Here is a 7,814-nt window from a genome sequence, read left to right on the forward strand (position 1 = left end):
ATTTTATGGAAAAAATAAAAAGGGAAAAAAGTTTTTTATTTTTAGATGTTATGTCATTAATGAATACATTATTAACAGATGACATTAATTGTATAAAATGTGTACGTTCTTTTGTGACATGATTGTATTGTATGTATGTATTGGACATATCCTGCAGTGTATTGCCTGCCAGAGAAGAGTGCATCTAGACCCATATTCAACTGAATACGGAAGTGCACATCTCTGATTGATGTGCATATTTAAAAAACACACAATACGTTTGTTTTATGTTCCATAATGAATCAAGCCCTCAATGTGAAACACTTACGAAAACTCTTGTATAGAAGAATATAGCTGTAACCCATAGCAACCAATCCGATGCTCACATATTTTACCTTAGACAATAAAAGTAAATGTCTGATTGGTGACTATGTGGATTTGCAACACACTTACCTGTGCACCAGTTTTCATGAATATGTGTTCACCAGTTTAAAAACGTAAAATGGGAAGCATCATATATATATATATATATATATATATGTATTTCATACATTTCACAATAACTGAAAAGTTGTAGGGGTGTCTTTACTAATCAGCGATGAGACAAAAATCTGGAGAAAACCACTGCTTTCTCCGGAGAATGACCATTAGAGCTAATAATTTTTTAATAAGGGGTTAAAGCTAATTAACGTTAGTAACTGCAGTCCCTATAGACTTGTATGAGGACTGCAATTTGACCCAATTTAACAAGCGATGAAAACCTTTGCTTTTCTCCACTAGCCTTAAAAACTAACGCGTTGAGATGGCGTTCGCTTACCTTTTTAATAGAGTCCTATGGTTCTTACTATTATATTCTATGAACTTCCTCTGTGCATCCAGCAAGGGTGTCAAATTGCAATGTGCTCAACTTTCCTTCTCCGGACAAGCGTTTTTCCAGATGCCCCAAATAATCTAAAAGGGGATTCATCAGAGAAAATGACTTTACCCCAGTCCTCAGCAATCCTATCTCTGTACCTATTACAGAACATCAGTCTGTACCTGATGTTTTTCCTGGAGAGACGTGGCTTCTTTGCTGGCCTTCTTGACACCAGGTCATGTTCCAACCGTCTTCGCCTCATTGTGCGTCCAGATGCACTCACATCTGCCTACTGCCATTTCTGAGCAAGCTCTGCACTGGTGGTGCCCTGATCAACTTTAGGAGACGGTCCTGGTGATTGCTGGATGTTCTTGGGCACCCTGAAGCCTTCTTCACAACTACTGAACGTCTCTCCTTGAAGATCTTGATGATCCGATAAATGGTTGATTTAGGTGCAATCTTACTAGCAGCAATATCCTTGCCTGTTGTTAGGCTGCCGGTCTGATAACGAACTTGCAGAACAGATGACAGAGGTCTTCACCTATAGCAGCCGCCTTTCCCGTAGAGCTTTATGTGCTCACAGGTACTGTTTAGCTAATAAACAAGATAATTAATTAGCCCACGGGCCGGAGACGCCCGCTCGGCTGCCCTGTGTTGCCGGGGCGCAAGCGCTGTTTTTTCGGCGGCCACTGCCCTGGCAACAGTCGGGCCGAATGCAGGAAGTGACATCCTGGTGGTCATGGAGACTGCCGGTACGCAAGAGACAGGGGAGAGGGAGTTGCGGCGGTATATGAAGGCCGCCGCGTCACCTAATACCTAATAATGATGACTGCATTTGTTTCCATGCAGATAACTATGGTTAACAAAGGAAGAACAATGATTTCAAGCACCACCCTCCTTTTAAAGCTTCCAGTCTGTTATTCTAACTCAATCAGCATGACAGCGTGATCTAGTCCTTTTGTGGCAGGGCTGAAATGCAGTGGAAATGTTGTTTTTGGGATAAAGTTCACTGTCATGGCAACGAGGGACTTTGAAATTAATTGCAAATCATCTGATAACTCTTCATGACATTCTGGAGTATTGGCAAATTGCCATCATAAAAACTGAGGCAGCAGACTTTGTGAAAAATAATATTTGTGTCATTCTCAAAACTTTTGGCCATGACTGTATAATCTTTGAATAATTGAATATTCCCAAAAATGCCTTTAATTTAGGTAAAACAAAATAATTGATGATTTTATGGAATAGTATTTAATTAATTAAACTATTCTGTCTTTCAGGGTGATGCTTTACCAGTGCACAAGGAAATAAGTCTTATATGTCCTTTATTCCTCATATGGAATATAATTAATTATTCTTTTTTTTAAATTCCTTGTTTGTGAAATGACCTCCTTCACCTTTGATCGCTCAGGGCTTAGGCTGGAAGTCATGCCGGAAAAAATAATTTCTTCATTCAGTTTTGGCTCATCGGTCATGCTCTTGCAGGGATTGTAATCTTCACTGTCCACCTTCCATTCACCCTCTGAGGAACTTGCAGGATACCTGCAACACACATGTGTGTTATGTTCAACTACTTTTCAAGGATTCAAATTGGACCATTGTCTGCAAATAGTAGAACCCGATTCACAAAAAAGACACCAAGTACACCTTGAATACTTGAAACTGCTTCTTTAAAAGTGTAAAGATATTTATTTTTTAAATGAAAAGTGTATAAGATTGATTTTTCAATGGAATTATGTTTTCCAAATTGTTAGCATTAAAAAAAAAGCTCTGTTTTGGATAGGGATGTTCAATGACCGCCATGTTTTGGTTTTAGATCTGTATTAACTTTGTGCTTTGGTTTTAGTTTCGGTTTCGGCAAAACCGCCTTCACCTGTTTCGGATTTGGTTTTGGATCTGTATTTTTTTTAAAAAATTGCTAAAATATGCTAAAATCACATAATTTGGCTCTTTTTTTGTTCCTACATTATTATTAACCCCAATAATTCCAGTGATTTCCCGTCAATTTTGACCACCTCACAGGTCACAATATTATTTTCATCCAGTTTCGGCCAAAGACTGCAGTGAGCTAGCTGGATACTAATCGACATTGCGTGACACAAACACACGGGAGTTTATAGCACATCTAGGAAACACTGCCACACAGCAGTGGCAGAAAAGAAAACTGGTGCAAGATGAAATTGTCCTTGGGCCCTCCCACCCACCCTTTATTTGGATATTAAAAAGGATGGGTACAGTTTACCAAACCAAGCACTTCAACGACAAGGAGTGACATTTTTGTGGCTGAAGTGAATGGTTTGTTTGGGCCCCCACAAAACAAGCTAACAAAGGGCTTAAGGCAGCTAATCTAACAGTGCTATCAATGAACTTTAAGACTGCAGTGAGCTGGCTGGTTACTAATCGACAGAGCAACGGCACAAACACACGACAGTTCATAGCACATCTAGGAAACATTGCCATACAGCAGTGGTAGAAAAGAAAAGTGGTGCACGATGGAATTGTCCTTATGTTGTATTGACATAATAGGATTCATGGGCAGCAGACTAGACAAGGTTATAAAGTTGACAATATAATAACATCGTCAGTATTGTTAGGATAACAATTGAAATGTAGACAGTATTTATTAGATTGCCAATTCAAATGCAACCTGTATTATCCCTAACTCTAACCCTGTCCCTATCTCTAGATCTGTCCCTAACCCTGTCCCTAGACCTGTCCCTAGCCCTGTTCCTATCCCGGTCCCTGTCCCTATCCCTAGACATGTCCCTATCCATAGACCTGTCCCTATCCCTATTCCTGTCCTTAACCATATCCCTATGATAATACTGTCCACATTTGAATAGTCTACCTAATCATATTATCCACCATGTGAATTGGCAACCTAATAATACTTTTGACACCTGAATTGTTGACTGTTACACAAGCTGATAGACTAAGGCCAAAATGTCAAACAGTGCAAGATGGAATTGTCCTTGGACCCACCCATATGTTAAAAAGGTTTAACAAACTCACACAGAAACAGGAGGGCTAGCAGGTACAGTTTAACAAACCAAGCACTTCAGCGACAAGGAGTGACACTTTTGTTGCTGAAGTGCTTGGTTTGTTTGGGCCCCCACAAAACAAGCTAACTCTGGGCTTAAAGCAGCTAAGTTAACAGTACTGTCAATGAACTCTACAGTGGCAAGTCATCCACCAGTGGAAGCAGGTCTTGTCAGTGATAAGAAGAAGGCCATTCTCATGCCTGGGCATAAAACAAAATCCACCTTTTATGTGTGGAATTATTTTTACCCAAATCCTGACAACAGCTGTCTAGCCATTTGGAGCATTTGTAAAGCCACAGTCAGTAGAATTTAGTACCTTAACCATCTAGGAACCTCATCCATGTTACGCCATTTGAAGCTAATTCATGGCAAGCTCTTGGGAAAATCAGAAACTTATGCTAAGAAACTAACAACAAGCATCAACTAGCTCCCCTTTGTCCGCTAGGATCCCAGCACCTGAAATCTACACTGCCAACCCCTTCATCATCAATATCCTGCGGTTGTTGGTAAATGTGCCCCTTAGAATACTGTGCAAATTGCACAAACACACCTCTTTATCTGCCTTATGGACTGACGTGCTAGTGTATCATTCACAGTGGCCCTGTAAAGCAGATAAATTAATGTAAAAAAAAAAATGGTGCTCCCTTCCCTTCCCCAAACAGCACAAGGGTTGGTTATGCTGTTTGGGAGAGGTTGCACACCTCTTTTTAAATTATTCTTTTTCTTCGTTTTTTTAACATATTAAGAGGTCTCTTGCACCAGCTGAAAGCACCCACAAAAGATATGCAAAACAATAACATGTAAAGAACATGGACATGCCTTTACATTACTAGGGTCGCCCACTAACTTCTCCGTTTCACCTGTCTAAGCGCAGAGAGGTGCAACAGGAAGATGTGTCTCAGTCAAAATGCAAACTGATGAAACGGGTGTTTGGCCAAAAGTGCTATTTGCACTGATCAGAAGGACTTGTGTCAGACTCTAAATCAGGCCCACAGTCTGTGATTCTGACAGATAATTAGATAATTTCAGACCTAACTGACTCCAAATCAAAGCATATATGATCCTGGGGGAAACATCCTCATGGATGGATTGATCTCGACTTGTGTCACCTCACCTTCCAGCAAGGTCTGTCTAAGAACCACAGAAAAGGTTTTGTAAAGAGCTTGGCTTTGTGCTGCCAAGCCTACCAGATTTGACTTGGTATCACAAGCTCTACTATTGCACACAGGCCCACTGAATTAAAACGCCCTTGCCAGAGGCGGAACTAACGAGCTGTGGACCTCGGTGCAGGGAAGTAGGGAGGAGGGAACCAGGAGCCACAGCTCGCTAGTTTCCTGTGCAGTAGGACCCATTATCTCCATGGGCCCTGGTGCACTGCACTTGTTGCAACACTGGTAGTTCCACCACTGGACCTTGCCTTTCCCTCTGTCACACCTGATAGTATGACCCTGAATCCCTAAGGGTTTGTAGTGTGACTCCTTCAAACCCATCTCCCCTTTCTAGTTCTCTCTCCTCTCTCACTCCATTCCCATGTGGTCTTTCAATATAATAACGCTACTTTGTATTAATGAGTCACGCTGCTCTGTGGCATGGTTTTGATATAATAAGGGAGAATTTTGGGTGGAACAAAAATTTTAAGAGAACAATTAAGACCATAGGGCCTATTCCTCCCCAGATAATTTTCAATCTCAAACAACTTTATTTTAAGATTTATCGGAGCTATTTATTAATCTTTAGCTGGGACATTACTTCCAAAAATGGCCCACTGAAGTACTTTCCCCCCTAGTGGTGTCTTTTGCCACTGTGGCGAAAGACATCACATCCATTTTTGGCAGGTTTGCATATACTGCGCATGCACGTCCAAAAGGTCGTACATATGCAGATTTAATCTACGGAGAGATCACAGTCTCCAGAGGCCATAGAACAAGGTAAGAGGTAATTAGCATTTTGTGGAAAGCTATGCTTAGCGCAGCTTGGTAAATAGCTGATCTATGGGGAAAGCGCTACCTTAGTGAATGATGGAGAAATCTATTATTTATCTATCATTGTTGCTATGATAAATTATCTGGTTACTTAAAGTTGCTCATGTGGAAACAGTCGTTTCTTCATGATTTTTGGCAAAAATATGCTTCATAAATAGGATCCCAAATTCTTCAGGATAAATGTCTGACATTCCGCAGCCAAATGCAGAATAAATATTCCATGGAACAATTGTACTACTTTATGGAGCAAACAGCAGGTATGGCATATACTTTTTTATTGAAATATACTCCAAACTATTAGTACTAAAGAGAAAAGGGTTAATCATACTATGAAACTCTGGATAATATAATTTCTAGGTCACTGCACTCGGTTCTATAAGAAATATGTTATTTGCACTCTGAGCTCGGCCAAGTCTAAAAACCTCATAGATTTAGAACTGGAGGATTACAAGTGCTTTATCAGTCCCCAGTTCTAATGGGATGAAACAATATTACACTGTATGCCATTCTAACCCAAAGTGTTACTGGATAGGCACAGATAAAACAACAAGCTGTGCACCAGTAAGGCTAAAGATCAAAATTGTTGGTTTAGTATTCCAGAATCCAGATTTCAAAAGTATGTGTGTTCAATTTCATACAGTGAATAGGGAGTGTATGACACAATACACACGTGTAAAACAAAAGTTTCATGTATGATAAAAGGCAGGGAACATTAAAACTAGATGCATACTAATTACTCAATATGTGTATACAAGTGATTTAAAGGAGATCCAACAGAAGTGGCTCAATCCACTTCCATACATTAAAAGTATAAAAATGTTTCTAATGTAAATTAAAATACTAAAGAAATGTTTTCAAATTACAGTACATAGAGCAAAACACAATATTAACACTAAAATAAAAATAAAGGTGTTGGACAACTAATGTCTCACATAGACTAAGCACCACTACAAAAACACACATCAGCAAATAGTACAATAATAAATACAAGCAGTTTTAAAGATAAGGCATCACTTAAGTAGAGTATATAACTAGTATAGTAACTATCACATAATTTTATAGTATACATACAGATAAGCAAAATGTCTGTAAAGCTACATCCAGCGGACCCCACTTCACAACATATATGTACACAATAGTACAAAAGTAAAACTTGACGCAGATACTGTATAATATGCGTTAATACTCACAAATGGCCTTGTACAAGGTGTCAAAGAAAGTTTGCCTTGTAGGCAATTAAAACAGCCTGCGGAAAATCCTTAGGACTCAGTTCTGTGCATACTCCGTCAGTGCTGATCTCAGTGTTTGCACTTTGGTTTAATGCAAGTGGCAGAAAAGTAGTTGAAAATGTCCAGAATAGCGAAATCTGGGGGATTATTGCGATAAGAGCACTTCTAAAAATGTTTTTAAAATGTTTATACTAAGCTCAGCTAAATGTTTGGCAGCAAGCCACTGTTCCTGCCTCTTCCTGCATAGGTCTGCCGGGACCCCACAGAGCACTTGTTAATGAGATCTGTGGTTTATCAGGTCTTGCTGTTGCAGTCTGCCAGCTGTAAACTTTACTTCCCCTCCTCAAATGACACAGCTGGAAATCCCACTCCCACATTTATTTGCTTAGATTTGGAAGCTCGATTGTCGAGATTCCCATGGTGCAGGGATCTACCATCACATCGTATACTGGAAGGTTATCTCAACCTCACCTCTGAGGAATCCAACAAGAACATGTTTAGATGAACGATGTACTTTGCAGAGTGCAAGATACTAAAGATGATGGATAGTTATGTTTGTTGCAGAAAGTTACTATTACAGGGGCCCCCTGGCATACAAAGTTGTAACATATTCTACAAAAACACGTTAAACACATATTCCCATATTAAATGGTATTAATGGGATGGAAAAAGGAAATAAGGTCATAAGTGATGTACAAAATAATCAGATATCAATCCCTCAATGTCT

At 39.6% G+C, this 7,814-nt stretch overlaps 1 protein-coding gene across 6 annotated transcripts in view; it reads right to left on the reverse strand.

The window, feature by feature from the left end:
- Positions 1–7,557, reverse strand: part of FREM1 (FRAS1 related extracellular matrix 1) — a 189,892-nt gene extending 182,335 nt beyond the window's left edge. For 5 of the 6 annotated variants that reach the window (XM_075209801.1, XM_075209811.1, XM_075209819.1 and 2 more), the window contains exon 1: positions 7,049–7,557. The gene's annotated coding sequence lies outside the window, so the exon portion shown is untranslated. The remainder of the gene's footprint in view (positions 1–7,048) is intronic. The other variant, XM_075209793.1, reaches the window with a different exon arrangement.
- Between the last annotated feature and the right edge of the window lie 257 nt (positions 7,558–7,814).

Source organism: Mixophyes fleayi, chromosome 1, assembly GCF_038048845.1.
Source record: "Mixophyes fleayi isolate aMixFle1 chromosome 1, aMixFle1.hap1, whole genome shotgun sequence".
In the NCBI taxonomy this organism is placed as follows: domain Eukaryota; kingdom Metazoa; phylum Chordata; class Amphibia; order Anura; family Limnodynastidae; genus Mixophyes; species Mixophyes fleayi.